The 16,782-nt window shown below is 37.9% G+C and overlaps 1 protein-coding gene across 4 annotated transcripts in view; it reads left to right on the top strand.

Moving 5' to 3' along the window:
- CCDC102B (coiled-coil domain containing 102B) overlaps nucleotides 1–16,782 on the top strand; it is a 268,638-nt gene that overhangs the window by 28,449 nt on the left and 223,407 nt on the right. Inside the window, exon 2 of one of the 4 annotated variants that reach the window (XM_070452936.1) lies at nucleotides 6,225–6,296. The exons of the other annotated variants lie outside the window; for them this stretch is intronic. The gene's annotated coding sequence lies outside the window, so the exon portion shown is untranslated. The remainder of the gene's footprint in view (nucleotides 1–6,224; nucleotides 6,297–16,782) is intronic. 4 annotated transcript variants of the gene reach the window in all.

Consider the following 16,782-nt stretch of genomic DNA (forward strand, 5'->3'; position numbering starts at 1 on the left):
TCAAAAATTATATACATTATAGTATATGCTGCTGCTGCTGTTGCTAAGTCACGTCAGTCGTGTCCGACTCTGTGCGACCTCACAGACGGCATCCCACCCGGCTCGCGCCGTCCCTGGGATTCTCCAGGCAAGAACACTGGAGTGGGCTGCCATTTCCTTCTCCCATGCATGAAAGTGAAAAGTGAAAGTGAAGCCGCTCAGTCGTGTCCCACTCTTCGCGACCCCATGGACTGCAGCCCACCAGGCTCCTCCGTCCATGGGCTTTTCCAGGCAAGAGGACTGGAGTGGGGTGCCATTGCCTTCTGCATTATAGTATATAGTATATAAACACACAAAATACATTTTTTACCTATCAAGGAAATGCATATTAAAACCACGCTAAGATATGCCTATCAGAAAGGCTAAAATGAAAAAAAAATAGTGACAATACTTACGCTAGAGAGGATGAAAATGTAAAATGGTACAAACACTCTGGAAAACAGAGTGACAGTTTCTGATAAAACTAAACATCTATTACTTTATTTCCCAATGGTTGAATGCATGGCCATTTATGCTGGAGAAATGAAAATTTATGTTCATACAAAGCTATGTATATCAATGTTCACAGCAGCTTTGTCTCTAATAACCAAAAACTGAACACAGCTCAGAAGACTTTCACTAGGTTAGCAGGGTAAACAAACAGTGGCCTATACTTACCATTGGATACTCCTCAGCAAGAAAAGCAAGCAAAACCCCAAACCCAGAGTGTACACACTTAACAGCAACATGGAGAATTTATAGCCTATTGCACAGAGTGAATGAGTGAAACTGTATCTAAAGATTGTATGATGCATCTTAAACTTTCATACTGTTTTGGTGATGAGAAACTTTTAGAACTGAGAACATTTAGAAGCAGAAATAATTTAGTGGTTTACAAGGTTTGGGGACAGGGTGAAGGACAGGAAGATGGTGGGTTTTGTCTTGACTGGAGTGGACACACAAACCAAATATGTGATAAAATTGTATGGGAAAAACACACAGACAAACAAAATTATTGTTCAGTTGCTAGTTCAGTTCAGTTCAGTTCCGTCGCTCAGTCGTGTCTGACTCTGTGACCCCATGAATTGCAGCACACCAGGCCTCCCTGTCCATCACCAACTCCTGGAGTTTACCCAAACTCATGCCCATCGAGTCAGTGATGCCATCCAGCCATCTCATCCTCTGTCACCCCCTTCTCCTCCTGCCCCCAATCCCTCCCAGCATCAGGGTCTTTTCCAATGAGTCAACTCTTCGCATGAGGTGGCCAAAGTATCGGAGTTTCAGTTTCAGCATCAGTCCTTCTAATGAACACCCAGGACTGATCTCCTTCAGGATGGACTGGGTGGATCTCCTTGCAGTCCAAGGGACTCTCAAGAGTTTTCTCCAACACCAAAGTTCAAAAGCATCAATTTTTTGGCACTCAGCTTTCTTCACAGTCCAACTCTCACATCCATACATGACCACTGGAAAAACCATAGCCTTGACCAGATGGACCTTTGTTGGCAAAGGAATGTCTCTGCTTTTTAATATGCTATCTAGTTTGGTCATAACTTTCCTTTCAAGGAGTAAGCGTCTTTTAATTTCATGGCTGCAGTCACCATCTGCAGTGATTTTGGAGCCCCCCAAAATAAAGTCTGACACTGTTTCTACTGTTTCCCCATCTATTTGCTATGAACTGATGGGACCAGATGCCATATCTTAATTTTCTGAATGTTGAGCTTTAAGCCAACTTTTCACTCTCCTCTTTCACTTTCATCAAGAAACTTTCAGTTCCTCTTCACTCTCTGCCATAAGGGTGGTGTCATCTGCATATCTGAGGTTATTGATATTTCTCCCAGCAATCTTGATTCCAGTTTATGCTTCCTCCAGCCCAGCGTTTCTCATGATGTACTCTGCATAGAAATTAAATAAGCAGGGTGACAATATACAGCCTTGACGTACTCCTTTTCCTATTTGGAACCAGTCTGTTGTTCCATGTCCAGTGCTAACTGGTGCTTCCTGACCTGCATACAGGTTTCTCAGGAGGCAGGTCAGGTGGTCTGGCATTCCCATTTCCTTCAGAATTTTCCACAGTTTATTGTGATCCTCACAGTCGAAGGCTTTGGCGTAGTCAATAAAGCAGAAATAGATGTTTTTCTGGAACTCTCTTGCTTTCTTGATGATCTGTTGCAGTTGCTAAGTCATGTCCAAATATTTGCAACTCCAAAGACTGCAGCACGCCAGGCTCCTCTGTCCTTCACTATCTCCCAGAGTTTTCTCAGATTCCTGTCCATTGAGTTGGTGATGCCATCCAACCATCTCATCCTCTGCTGCCCCCTTCTCCTCCTGCCTTCAATCTTTTCCAGCATCAAGGTCTTTTCTAATGAGTAGGCTCTTTGGATCAGGTGGCCAAAGTATTGGAGCTTCAGCTTCGGCAACAGTCTTTCCAATACAATATTCAGGATTGACTTCCAAATAAATTAAAAACAAGCTAAATTGAGAAAGTCTGACTAAGGTCAGTGAATTGTTTTTATTTTAGTATCCTGGTTGGGACATTGCACATGGTTTTGGAAGATGTTATCAGTAGGTGAAATTAGTTCACAAGTACGTGGGTCATCATGGTATTGTTTCTTTAACTGTATATGAATTTACAATTATCTCAATAAAAATTCAATTATAAACAAAGTATATACCTTCCTTATTTTGCATTTTCTCTTAATTTCTTAGTTTTTCTGGCTCCAGAATGTACAAGCAAATAACAAATAGAGGCCTCTCAACTAACATAGAGAGTCATTAATATTTATTACAAAGTTACATAATAAGGATTGACATTTTAATTGCAAAGTACAGATATTTCTAAATACTAGGCAATAAGGTTCAGTTTACTCAATATTAAGAGTGGAAATCTCTCCTGTCTTTAGGGTAGTTGAATTCCCTGTCTAACTTTCAAATGTTTTGTGTTACAGAAACCTCAAATGTGTTTTTAAAAAATTCTTTTCCCTTAAGGTTTAGACTCAGGAGTAATTTAAAGGAAATTCCATCCACATGTTTATAATTTAATATGTTAGACTTCTTCTTTCTTTTCTTTATTATATTTGATGTCTGAGAACTCTCTTGAACTACTTCTTTCAAGGATATTTTGGCAGGATTAGACTAGGACAGAAACCAAAATTTTCAGTTTGGATTTCAACATACATCAATAATGTGTAAATTCTGTACCATGCTAAGAATTTTTCTCATTTTGAATTTAAATGCCATAAATACAGAGTTGAAGATACACAGTGACATTGAAAGATGTTGAAAACAATTTTGGTTAATGTTAATTCAGAGTCAACACATTTTCTTGATCTTAAATTGTACTTGATTTTTGAAATTTGTTAGTTTCCTTATTAATTCTCAAAATAATTTTGTGTCTTATCACTTACTATTTAACAGAAATGAATATTCAGCAAACTATCTCAACTGCACATCTGCCTCTGTTTAACCAGATCTATCAAGTAATTTTTAAAAGTCTACTCTTTTCAAATAGGCCTTGCTCTTTTCTAACATAGCATAAGCTGTGCTTAGTAAACATATAGGATTTGGATATAAAATATAATCTTAGTGTATATTAGTGATTATTAATTTATGATCTTACAATGAAATGGACATTTATTGGGAGTTTGATAGTCTCTGCAGATTCTGCAGATGCCTTATGTTTTTTGAATCTGAAAAAGAATTTATAAGCATGTGAAATAAACCTTGGAAACAATAGTGAAACAGAAATTCATGTCCAAAATATACTGAAAGTAACTATGATTTTCCCTTAAGTCTTTGCCCCTGTATAATTATAGCTAAAATATATTAAACAGAAAAGTGATTTGCCATGAAGGAATCATTTTCTCCAAGTACTGTTGGCATTCCTGAATACACACAAAAGTGTAGTCCAAGCTCCTAAATACCACTATTAAAATCATACACAATGCAGTTAAAATATGTGCTTTGTGTATGTATAGATATGCATGTGTACATTGTATATATATGTACACACATGTGTACACACATGTGTATATGAACACATGTACACATGTCTGTACATACACACGTGTATGGTAAATATCATTTGAGGTGACTTGTAGAAGCACCTTAAGGGTATTGAGGCCTAAACACCTTAATTTTATGCTTTTGAACACAATATATAAAGCTACGTTGATGGCGGAAAGCTGAGCTCCAAAAGAAAATCTTGCTTTGAGACTTAGGCTGTGAGAACAGGGCTTGGAGCATTCACGACGCAGCCTTCTTCTTCAAACAGTCCTCCTGGCATTTAGATCTTTCTGTTATAGGTAACACAGAAAGTGATATTGGCTGCTAAGTTCTGTATCCTTGTGGATGGTTCAAAGGGTTGAAACTAAATTCTTCCCCCAAGCCCTCAGTCTTCTTAAATTAAGAGACAATGAGATCACACACTTTTTCTGTGGTGTTTGGTTCGGGTGCTGATATTTATCCTGAACGTTTGTAAGGGAAACAATTCAATATGGTGGCAATAGTGCTGAACTTTGAGATGAAAGATTTCATTTAAGTCCTGTGTCTTTGACTTTTCAGGTTTTTTGACATTGGTCAAGGCATGCATACCTACTGAATAGAATTTCCATAAGCATCATGTAAAACATACATTAAAGGTGTTTTAAAAATCATTTTATTATATGTGTATATATATGTATAACATGTATGTATGTGTATATATATATACACACATGGCTTCAAAGCCTTTAAAATTTTAAATGTTCAGTGCAGCACATATTGAGATCCAAGGTTTTAGGGAAGAGCATTCCACTCACAGGTTCAAGGGTAGGAATGAGTAAGGTCTCTTCAAGGATCAGGAAGAAGGTCACCTTAACTGGAGCAAGAAGGGAAAGTGAAGACAGTGGTAGAAACTGAGGTTTGGGAGGGAGGCTGGAGCCAGATCATGTGAAACTGAGACTGTGATGAAATGTTTTCATTTACTCTAATTGTTATAAGGATTAGAGAGTTATACATTTATACTTAAAATTTTTAAAGGATTCTTTGCTGCATACCAGCTAGATAAACTGTTAGCAGACATTTCAATAGTAGCAATATTGAGAGAGGGGGTGATTGTTTTCACAAGACAGAGGCAGCAAAGGTGGACAGAAGTGCTTGGATCTAGGAAATAACTTGAAGGAACAAGACAACATGGCTGGCTAGATGTGGGTCGGAGAGAAACTAGGTTTTTGACTTGAGCTGTTGGATGGATGGTGGTGCCATTTACTGTGACGCTCATGTGCATGAGTGTGAAGTCGCTTCAGTCGTGTCCTACTCTTCGCAACCCCACGCACTCTCGCCCACCAGACTTCTCTGTGCAAGGGATTCTCCAGGCAAGAATACTGGAGTGGGTTGCCACGCCCTCCTCCAGGGGATCTTCCTGACCCAGAGACTGAAGCTTCGTCTCCTGTGACTCTTGCACTGCTGGGGATTCTTTCCCTCTGAGCCACCAGGCAGGCCCTACTGTGATGTTAATAACGGAAAATCCCCACATTTGCAGAGGGCTGGGGCTCAAGAGTCCAGCTTGGTCAATGTTAAGATTGAGATAGGGATTCCAATTTAGACACCAAGAAGAGATATAGAGAAAATGCTGCACTGCGTTAGTCTAGAGCTCGGGTGAAATGGAGCGCCTGGAGTTAGGAATTTGATAGTCAATGGCAAAGGCGTTCTCTTCAGGGTCATCAAGCTTTGAGTCTCCACTATGTAGGGAGGAGCAGCAGGGAGAAACAAAGGGGAACAAGCATGAGGAAGTGCTGGAATAATCAGAAGAAGGTGGTGATAAGGAGAACAAAAGACACATGTGTTTAAAAAGCAAGGAATTTTCAATTGTTTCGACAGTTACTGAAGTCATGTTAGACAAGGGAAAAGATGAGTATCTGACTTGGCAATTGTGATCTTGACAAGTGGGATTTCTATGGAGTGGTGTGTACAGATTTCCAGTTGAAATGGGTAGGTGAGAAAACGGGATATGAGGAAATGAAAAGAGTGGAAACTAACATGAGGGATAATTGTCTCTTTGGTCCTGAGGGTAGAGGAATAGGACATTTACTTGGTGAAGAAGGTGGTAAAGATGCAATTGGTGTGTGAAAGGGAATGATCCAATAGGGATGGAAATTTTAGCTAGAGAGGTTTATTTCAGGCTTCTGCACTTTAGAGATGTAAGATAATAAGTTTGTGTTGTTTTTCAGGCATTGAGTTTGTGGTAAATTGCTACAGGAGCAACAGAAAGCGAATATACCACCTTTGTTGTTGTTTGGTTGGTAAGTTGTGTTCGACTCTTTTGCGATGCTATGGACTGTAGCCTGCAAGGCTCCTCCCTTGCCTGGGATTTCCCAGGCAAGAATAGTAAAGTGGGTTGTCTTTTCCTTCTACAGGCAATCTTCCTGAGCCAGGGATCAAATCTGTGTTTCCTGCATTGGCAGTGGATTCTTTACCACTGAGCCGCCTGAGAAGCCCTCAGTATACAACATTTACTATGGTAGTCAATTGCAGAATTGTCTACTACCCTTTAGCTGAACTCAAGTGTATTTTATCATGGCACTGTCTAATGATTATACTGAACAAATAAATTGTGCTCAGCTGTGTCCTACTCCCTGTGGCCCCATGGACTGTAGCCCATTGGACTCCTCTGCTCATGGCATTTTCCATACAAGAATACTGGAGTGGGGTGCCATTTCCTCCTCTAGGGGGTCTTCCTGATGCAGGGATCGAACCCATGTGTCCTGCACTGGCAGGTGGATTCTTTACCACCACTGCCACCTTGGAAGTCCAAAATTAAGTACTAAGTTCTGTATTTAAAATATTGCTTTACGTGACCACTAAGGCAAAGATGACAGTATTTGTCAACCTTTGACAACTTCTTAGGGGGTAATTTTGAAACTTCTGAAGATTACTGTGGCAAATATTTTGGGTACTAGGTCCTCATTAGCTCTTACAAAGAGTAGCTGCAAATTCAAGGGCTGACAAGTTCCCCTTTGAACTCTAGGGGGTATGGGTTCTTTAAGTCTGGTCTTTCTCTTTTCCAGAATAAAACTTACCTTGTCTATACGCTCCCTATAGCATAAGATGAATCGATAGTATTGTGATTTCCATGAGTTGGACTTTTTAAGACTTTGATCATTCAAAAAGGTGAATTTTAATCTCTGCCAAGAATATGGTCATAGATATTCACACTGAAAATTAAATTCCAGATCATGTTTAAGAAATAGAGCCTCATGAACAATATCATGCAGCCTTTGTGTGAATATTGTTTTGGTTTAGTGTGAAGACACTTCAGTCGTGTCTACTTTTTGTGATCTTATGAACTGTAGTCCGCCAGGCTTCTCTCTCCATGGGATCCTCCAGGTAAGAAGACTGTAGTGAGTTGCCATGCCCTCCTCCAGGGGATCTTTCCAACCCAGGGATGGAACCCACATCTACTGCATTTCCTGCATAGTAGGTGGATTCTTTACCACTAAGCTACCCGGGAAGCCCTTAGTAAGAAATAGGGTGAATGAAACAAAGTATTTGGCAATATCATGTACAGGTATAGCTCACAAATATGCGGATACATTAGGACATTTCTGCTTCTGATTTCAATTTTTCCCCTTGGCTTTTTGAAGTGGGATATACTTTGGATTATTAATGTAAACAATATACTGTTGGGAAAGTTGAACAGGGGTCACAAAGAGTTGGGCACGACTGAGCGATGAACAGACAGACTAAGAATAAATATTTTTATTAAAAATTTTTATAACTGCCTTTCAAAAGTAAATATGAAAGCCATTTGGGTTGTATGCTCCAAATTTCATTATTAAGCCTTTGAAAACTTGCTGGTCAGCTGATGCAGAGCAATTTGGCAGCTACACACATTCCATCAAATGGGTGCGAGAAAACACTGAATCTTACTGACAGGAGAAGAGTTTTCTCTTGCTCACAACAAAGTGGTAACCAGATCCATGAGGAATTTCTGACTTGGTCACACGCATTCTTTAAGAGCAAGTGGGAATGACATACATGGCTTAGGAATTTTGCTTAGGAAATGCATAGCAAAATTGGGATGGTTTGTGGCCTTATTCACTGCAAAATGAACACAAATAGTGGAAAATATTGATGAATTCTATATGAAAGGAAATTAACAATTTATTAAAACAATTTTAACAAAGGAATAACTTTGTTAAATAAAGAACAAACAGAAAAAAAAGAACAACAACAACAGGAAGTCATAGGTCCTCTCAGTACCACTTGGTCTGTACGAAACTGATAGGAGTTATTCCATTGGTTCACCGGCTCTCACGATATGACTTAATAATTAGAATTTTGAGTTGTTGGGCATATGCTTTTCTGGATTTTATTTTAATTTTCTAACCAAATTGCAGAGCCAAATTGCTCTGCATCAGCTGACCAGCAAGTTTTCAAAGGCTTAATAATGAAATTTGGAGCATACAACCCAAATGGCTTTCATATTTACTTTTGAAAGGCAGTTATAAAAATTTTTAATAAAAATATTTATTCTTAGTCTGTCTGTTCATCGCTCAGTCGTGCCCAACTCTTTGTGACCCCTGTTCAACTTTCCCAACAGTATATTGTTTACATTAATAATCCAAAGTATATCCCACTTCAAAAAGCCAATATTTATAAACACAGCTTTATAGTCCTCTACACTATTTAGTTAGTTAGTTAGTTAGTTTAGTTGCTCATTCGTGTTCGACTCTTTGCGATCCCCATAAATCGCAGGACTCCAGGCCTGCCTGTCCATCACCAACTCCCGGAGTTTACTCAAACTCACGTCAATCGAGTTGGTGATGCCATCCAGCCATCTCATCCTCTGTCGTCCCCTTCTCCTCATGCACCCAATCCCTCCCAGCATCACGGTCTTTTCCGATGAGTAAACTCTTCGCATGAGGTGGCCAAAGTACTGGAGTTTCAGCTTCAGCATCAGTCCTTCCAATGAACACCCAGGACTGATCTCCTTTAGGATGGACTGGTTGGATCTCCTGGCAGTCCAAGGGACTCTCAAGAGTCTTCTCCAATACCACATTTCAAAAGCATCAATTTTTCAGTGCTCAGCTTTCTTCACAGTCCAACTCTCACATCCATACATGACCACTGGAAAAACCATAGCCTTGACTAGACAGACCTTTGTTGGCAAAGTAATGTCTCTGCTTTTTAATATGCTGTCTAGGTTGGTCATAACTTTCCTTCCAAGGAGTAAGCGTCTTTTAATTTCATGGCTGCAGTCACCATCTGCAGTGATTTTGAAGCCCAAAACAATAAAGTCTGACACTGTTTCCACTGTCTCCCCATCTGTTTCCCATGAGGTGATGGGACCAGATGCCATGATCTTAGTTTTCTGAATGTTGAGCTTTAAGCCAACTGTTTCACTCCTCTTTCACTTTCATCAAGAGGCTTTTTAGTTCCTCTTCACTTTCTGCCATAAGGGTGGTGTCATCTGCATATCTGAAGTTATTGATATTTCTCCTGGCAATCTTGATTCCAGCTTGGGCTTCCTCCAGCCAGCGTTTCTCATGATGTACTCTGCATAGAAATTAAATAAGCAGGGTGACAATATACAGCGTTGAATTACTCCTTTTCCTCTTTGGAACCAGTCTGTTGTTCCATGTCCAGTTCTAACTGTTGCTTCCTGACCTGCATACAGGCTTCTCAAGAGGCAGGTCAGGTGGTCTGGTATGCCCATCTCTTTCAGAATTTTCCACGGTTTATTGTGATCCACACTGTCAAAAGCTTTGGCATAGTCAATAAAGCAGAAATAGATGTTTTTCTGGAACTCTCTTGCTTTTTCGATGATCCAGTGGATGTTAGCAATTTGATATCTGGTTCCTCTGACTTTTCTAAAACCAGCTTGAACATCTGGAAGTTCGTGGTTCAAGTATTGCTGAAACCGGGCTTGGAGAATTTTGAGCATTACTTTACTAGCGTGTGAGATGAGTGCAATTGTGCAGTAGTTTGAGCATTCTTTGGGATTGCCTTTCTTAGGGATTGGAATAAAAACTGACCTTTTCCAGTCCTGTGGCCACTGCTGAGTTTTCCAAATTTGCTGGCATATTGAGTGCAGCACTTTCATAGCATCATCTTTTAGGATTTGAAATAGCTCAACTGGAATTCCATCACATCCACTAGCTTTGTTCGTAGTGATGCTTTCTAAGACCCACTTGACTTCACATTCCAGGATGTCTGGCTCTAGGTAAGTGATCACACCATCATGATTATCTGAGTCATGAAGATCTTTTTTGTACAGTTTTTCTGTGTATTGTTGCCACCTCTTCTTAATATCTTCTGCTTTTGTTAGGTCCATACCATTTCTGTTCGTTATCGAACCCATCTTTGCATGGAATGTTCCCTTGATATCTCTAATTTTCTTGAAGAGATCTCTAGTCTTTCCCATTCTGTATTTAATGTCTATGAAATTACACAAAATGGTATAAACATTGTTGCCGCTGTTCAGTTGCTTAGTTGTGTCTGACTCTGCTGTTCCATGGACTGCAGCACGCCAGGCTTTCCTGTCCTTCACTGGACAGCGGGCCCTGGAGTTTGCTCAAACTCACGTCCATCATGATGTAAATTCCAGACTCAGAGTCACCTGCTCAGCTTTGGAAGGTGGTAGGATCTTTGACATGACCAGGTTTTTGCTGTTCTTTCCAATAAAATGTGCACCCTGTTAGCTACCTGGAGACACTTGGAAATTGTAGCAAGATTATTCTTACATGAAAAAAAAAATTCAACTGGGCTCTCTAGTTCTACCACAGCTAATACTAATTTCAGTTTTTGGCTCAAAATCTCAATGGACATTTTGGCTTATTTATTTGGCACTATTAAATTGGATTAGATTACATGAGAAAATTGGGGTAGTTTGTGGTTTCCTTCACAGAAACCTTGAAATAAGGTAAATACTAAAAAATGCTAAGGAATTCAACACGTGTCAGGGTTCTATACAAATAGGTAGTAAGTAGCATAGATTTTATATGTATTGTTAGAAGAAATAAACTTAAGCTATGAGCTCAAATCTTACATAAAGTATCTTTCTATCTTAATATTTGTTTACAAGTGAGACATTTCATAGATATTTTAAACCAGGATTTTCTTGAACCTGATTGATGTCCCCAGTACTACAGAAGAGTAGTTAAATTATGCTATATCCTCCAAGAAATTCTAAATTATCTGAACCTAAATTTGTGCTTGGCAGGCAGAGCACTACAAAAACTTCAAGGTGATCAGCCTGCCAAACCCCAGAAATTTTATTTTTCCAAGACTCATTACAAATGATACCTTGGTACTTTATAAAGTAGATTGTGGATTTTGGATCTTTCTTTATGTCTACAATCACATTCCAAAGAAGTAAGATTGATAAGTTTACCTGTGACCCTAAAGGTTATTCTTTTAATGTGTAACAGTAATTCTTCTTTTTTAGCCTCTAAAAATGTAGAAAACATTGATATTGTTTGGAAGTGGTAACAATAATATCAAGACGCCATGTGGAGAGATTATTCTCAAATAATTTATTTTATAAGAAATGAGATTAATTTTTTTATCATGGAGCATTATCTTAGAAACATTATTTTTCTCAAATATTTTTTCCTGAAAACCTAAAGAAAAGACATGTCATTGACATAAAACAGTGATACATGGCTTCAACAATTCTAAGGAATAGTAAGGAGTTAGAAAGATAGGAAGCAATGAATAGTTGGCTAAGAAAAGGCAGGGCTTATCACATGAGTTCCAATTCTTTAAAATAAAGATAATTTCTATTTGATCAGATAATGCAATTTAAATTCAATAATGACTTTTGGAAAACATAAATATACATGTTTTAAAATATTTACATTTGTGCTTATTTTATGCTATACTGATTTTAGAAAATAAAGTACACTTTATAGGCAATCTGTAAATATTTATTTTGTATTATTTAGTTGCCTTCTTTGTTCAAGTATTTCCTGCTTCTATATAATTCTAAAATCTTGCATTCACATCAACAAATGTAGACTATAACTGTCTGTATAATTTGACACTGCATATGGATTTTTAAAATATTATATCTTAAAAATATTGTGGGCAACACTTGATCTATCTTGATGTGATGTTATATTGTCATTCACTGTAATTGTTTCATTTACCTGACTATCACAACTGCAGTCTTCACATTTAATATTTAGTGTTCTCTTGCAAAACACTCCTAAAAATGTATTGTGTTTTTCTGCTTTGACCTGTACAAATTGCATAGGTTTTCATGTTAATCACTTGTGCATGTTTAACAGGCCACATTTTATAGTGCAATATGATGTTTTACTCTTCTGAATATTAAAAACTGGTTCTTTTTCTCTTTTTATCCCAATGAATGATGTCACGTATATAGCAACAAATGTTCCTTAGCATTATATTTAGTATCTGAATCAATCTATTTTCTCCTTGCTTATGGCTTTTATTAACATTATTGCATGTGCATTAGAGATCCTATACTTCTTAGGAAGAAAAAAAAAACCCAAGACAGGTTTCATTTAGAATTCATTTCCTATAGGTTAATGGAAAGCAATAAGTATAAACAATGAAACAAAAATCTCTTTGGACCTGGTTTTGTTCTGCTCTGATAAAGTAACTTCTGCCAAAAATGCTTTTATTTCTAGTCCACCCCATTCTTCTGATAACATAAGACATCACTTGAGAGAGACTTTTTTTCAGTACGTAGGTGTGTGTTAAATCACAATACACTGCTTATTTCTTTCAAAGAGAGTTAAAATTTGTGATGGTTAGCTTGATTGGTTGCTCTTGGTAATTAGCAAGATCCCAAGATGGCAGAAGACATGTCACTATCACAGAGGAGGCCAAAGGGAGGACCTCAGATGTAGGGCCTCCAGGGGACGGGAGAGAGGCAAGCATAGGTCCCACGAACTGCTACCCGAAGGATGGGGAGGTGGGCGTGTGTGGAGAGGGGACCGGGCTCCTGCCTAGCAATTGGGTTGCACAGAGGAGATCGCTGAGGCGAGGTTTGTGCAAGGAACAGACACTAGGGTGGCCGAAGCACAGAGCAGTGGACAAGGTCAGACCTTCCAGCTCCTTTAAGCAATGAGGAGGAGATTGAATTCACTCAAGACACAACATCAGGATCAGCTGACTACTTGTAGGATGGTTTAATGGGAGCTATCTGAACATAAAAATATCCAGAATGGAACTCTGCCCAACATGTTTATGAATTAACCTAAAAGATGATCTCACCAGAGTAGATATGGAAAGGCATTGACCCTGGATTCAAAGTTCCTTAATTCCCCTAACGGACTGACCTCTTCTTTTTTTAATCTTTCCTTTTATTTTTCTTTAATTTTTCCCTTAATGAAGTATGTGTGTTAGTCACTCAGTCATGTTCAACTCTTTGCGACCCCATGGACTGCAGCCCACCAGGCTCCTCTGTCCATGAGATTTTCCAGGCAAGGATACTGGAGTGGGTTGACATTTTCTTCTCCAGGGGATCTTCCTAACCCAGGGATCAAACCCAGGTCTCCTGCACTGCAGGCAGATCCTTTACTGACTGAGCTACAAGGGAGGCTGCTTTATAATATTGAGTTAGTTTTAGGTACACAACAAAGTGATTGAGTTATATGTATATGCATGCATTTTTTCAGATTATTTTCCACTATACATTGTTATAAAATATTCAATATTTTTCCCTGTGTTATACAGTAAGTTTTGGTTGCTTATCTATTTTACATATAGTAGTTTATATTGCTAATCCCATACTCCTAATTTATTTCTTTCCTGGCTCTTTTCACTTAGATAATGGTAAGTTTTTCTGTGGGTTGACTCCTTCTGACTGTGACTTGGACTGGGACCAAGTCTGACCTGCATCAGGACCCTTAGACCTAGTTTCTTCATATCTGGGATAGAGATAATTATAGTACTGAACATTTCACTGAATAATATTCATATGTTAAAAAATTGAGATTATACCCCCTTATTCCATGACATTCAGACCTTTCTTATAAATCACAATTATCTGTTGCTATCCCTAATCTTTAAGCACAGCTTTTTGCATGCACTGTGGAGATCTGGGTTCGATCCCTGGGTTGGGAAGATCCCTTGGAGAAGGGAAGGCTACCCACTGCAGTATTCTGGCCTGGAGAATCTTGTGGACTACAGTCCATGGACTTGAAAAGAGTCAGACACGACTGAGCGACTTTCACTTTTCTCTTTCAAAAGAGAGGGAAGGAGGGGACTTCCTTGGCAGTCCAGTGGTTAAGGCCCCTTGCTTCCAGTACTAGGGTCATGGGTTTGATCCATGGTGGGGGAACTAAGATCCTGAATGCCACACAATGTGGCCAATTTTTTTTTTTTTTAAACTAAACCAAAATAGAGGAAAGAAACTGAAAAAATTTAATAGTACACTGTCCACGGTGACGTATGAGTGACTTGTGTAGCACTGAGAATAACAGTCACCTTGCCTAAGAGACAGCCTGGGCTAGCCATTCCATATGCAGCTTCCCACTTAATGGTCACAAGAACTCAACAAGGCACATGATAATTCTGTTTTCCTTTACAAATAAGGATATGAGTCAAAGGCAATTTGTGTGATTTGTCCACGATCACCTACTTAGAAAATGACAAGCAGAACTCACACCAATAGACTCTGGAGTCCAATGTCTCATATAGAAAACCCCTCGTGGGCAAGAAATAATACATTTAATAATATAGTCTATACATTGTGGACCCATCAAATTTTATTAATATGGCTATATACTGCACTCAAAACTACTTGCAGTAATCATGGCAGCCTGATATTTTTAAAAACAGCTTTATTGAGGTGTCACTGGTATAAAATACTGCATGTATTTACTGTACACAATTTGATGAGTTTGGTCCTATGTGTGCACTCATGAAACCCATCATTTTCAAGATAATAAACATGTTCATCTTCTCCAAGAGTTTCCTGGTGCTCCTCACTCCTTTTTTTTGTGTGATAAAAACTGCAAAAATCAATATAAGAAACCAGATTCAAAAGCATTAGAATATTTTCCCATATATCAAATGCTACAAACACTGACAAATGCTTTCATAGTCATCTGAAATAAAACATGAAGATTAGGTACAAATGTATAGAGAAAAAGGAATGCTTTGATAAATACGCATAAGGATTACATATCCCCACTTGCTTGAGAAACACTTTTGGACAGGAAATATTGTTCAAGTTCAAGGGCTGAATAATTAAATCCCACTCAATTTTGTTTAGTCAGATGTGAAAAAATACAGAGTTAATTGACAGGTAAGATCTCTATGTACCAGAATCCAATTATCGAGTCATCAGAAAACTAGTGAGATAAAAGTTAATGAGATATTTTAAGGACATTACAATTTTATGATACTGATTTATTTTTTAAAATATTAAGGTTAAGTTTAATACATTGAAATAAAATTTCTGTATTCATTTGGAAGTTTCTACCAAAAGAAATACAGCATTAAATATTTATATGTATAAAAATATATATATACAGATACCAAGGTGGTGCAGTGGTAAAGAATCCACCTGCCAATGCAGGAGAAACAAGACACGGTCTCAGGGTCAGGAAGATCCCCTGGAGAAGGAAATGGGAACCCACTCCAGTATTCTTGCCTGGAAAATCCCACAGACAGAGGACCCTGGCAGGCTACAGTCCATGGTGTTGCCAAGAATCAGACACGACTGAGCAAGTGAGCATTGCACAGTACATGCTTGTAATTAAGAGTTCTTTTTTAAATATTGGTCTTGGTTTACTAAAGGTCCAAGAAACTTGGTCAGTTATATTGCCATTACCTCAAATTACAGTGAATGAAAGGAACATTTACTCCAAGTCAACACTAATTCAAATATGATTGGACATATACTAACAAAAACAATTACCATGAATCTGTATTATCATCATAAATGCTATAATAAGGAGTGAATTGGTTTGGCATCTCTACAGAATACTTATTAAAATGTGTTTTTTTTTTTTTTACTACAACTGAAAGTAATATGCATTTAATATTATATCGTCTTTTTTTTCCAGTGAATCAAAAGTTTATTTTGTAACTTAATTGAGATAGTGAAACCCCTTCAGTTGATTAAATAGATGGTTCATAAAAAGGCAGTTTATGATCTGTAACTATATAAAAGGAAATGAAAAAGTGAGTAACTAATGTCATGAATATAAAATGTTATCTAAGATTATTTACACCAGAAAAATCTTCTTTGATAATAAAAATGGGTAATCTCATACAAACACAGAACTTTATGAATTTGTAAATTAACCTGCATGTTCTGAGCATTTATTTTAAAGAAAATGTTCCACTTGCTAAATCCTCAATGTGGCTATGTTGCTATATTGAATAAGGTAATGGGTGTACATACTGATAAGAAAGGTTTGCATTTACCAATTAATTTGTCTTTGCTATTTATACTTGAAGCTGTTTTTAATTCCCTTTTAAAGCTTTGAAATTGCTGAGACTCTGTTCTATGTTATCTGTGAAGCCTCTTAATTTCTGGAGAACAGTCCATCATTTCTTTAGCAGTGTTCCCTAGAGGACCCTGTGAACACCCTAGGAAGTTAATATTGATCTGACACATAATGTAATACTAAATTTGGTTAAAAGTATTTTTACAGGCATATTAAGTATTTTAAATTTAGACTATAAAATCTTTAAGGACAAAGATTACATCTTATTCATAATATTTTATTTTTTGAACTTATAATGATATGAGCCATGGTAGGAAATTAGTTCATGTATCAGTTAGATGTCATTATGACA

Source organism: Odocoileus virginianus, chromosome 22 (genome assembly GCF_023699985.2).
Source record: "Odocoileus virginianus isolate 20LAN1187 ecotype Illinois chromosome 22, Ovbor_1.2, whole genome shotgun sequence".
NCBI lineage: Eukaryota > Metazoa > Chordata > Mammalia > Artiodactyla > Cervidae > Odocoileus > Odocoileus virginianus.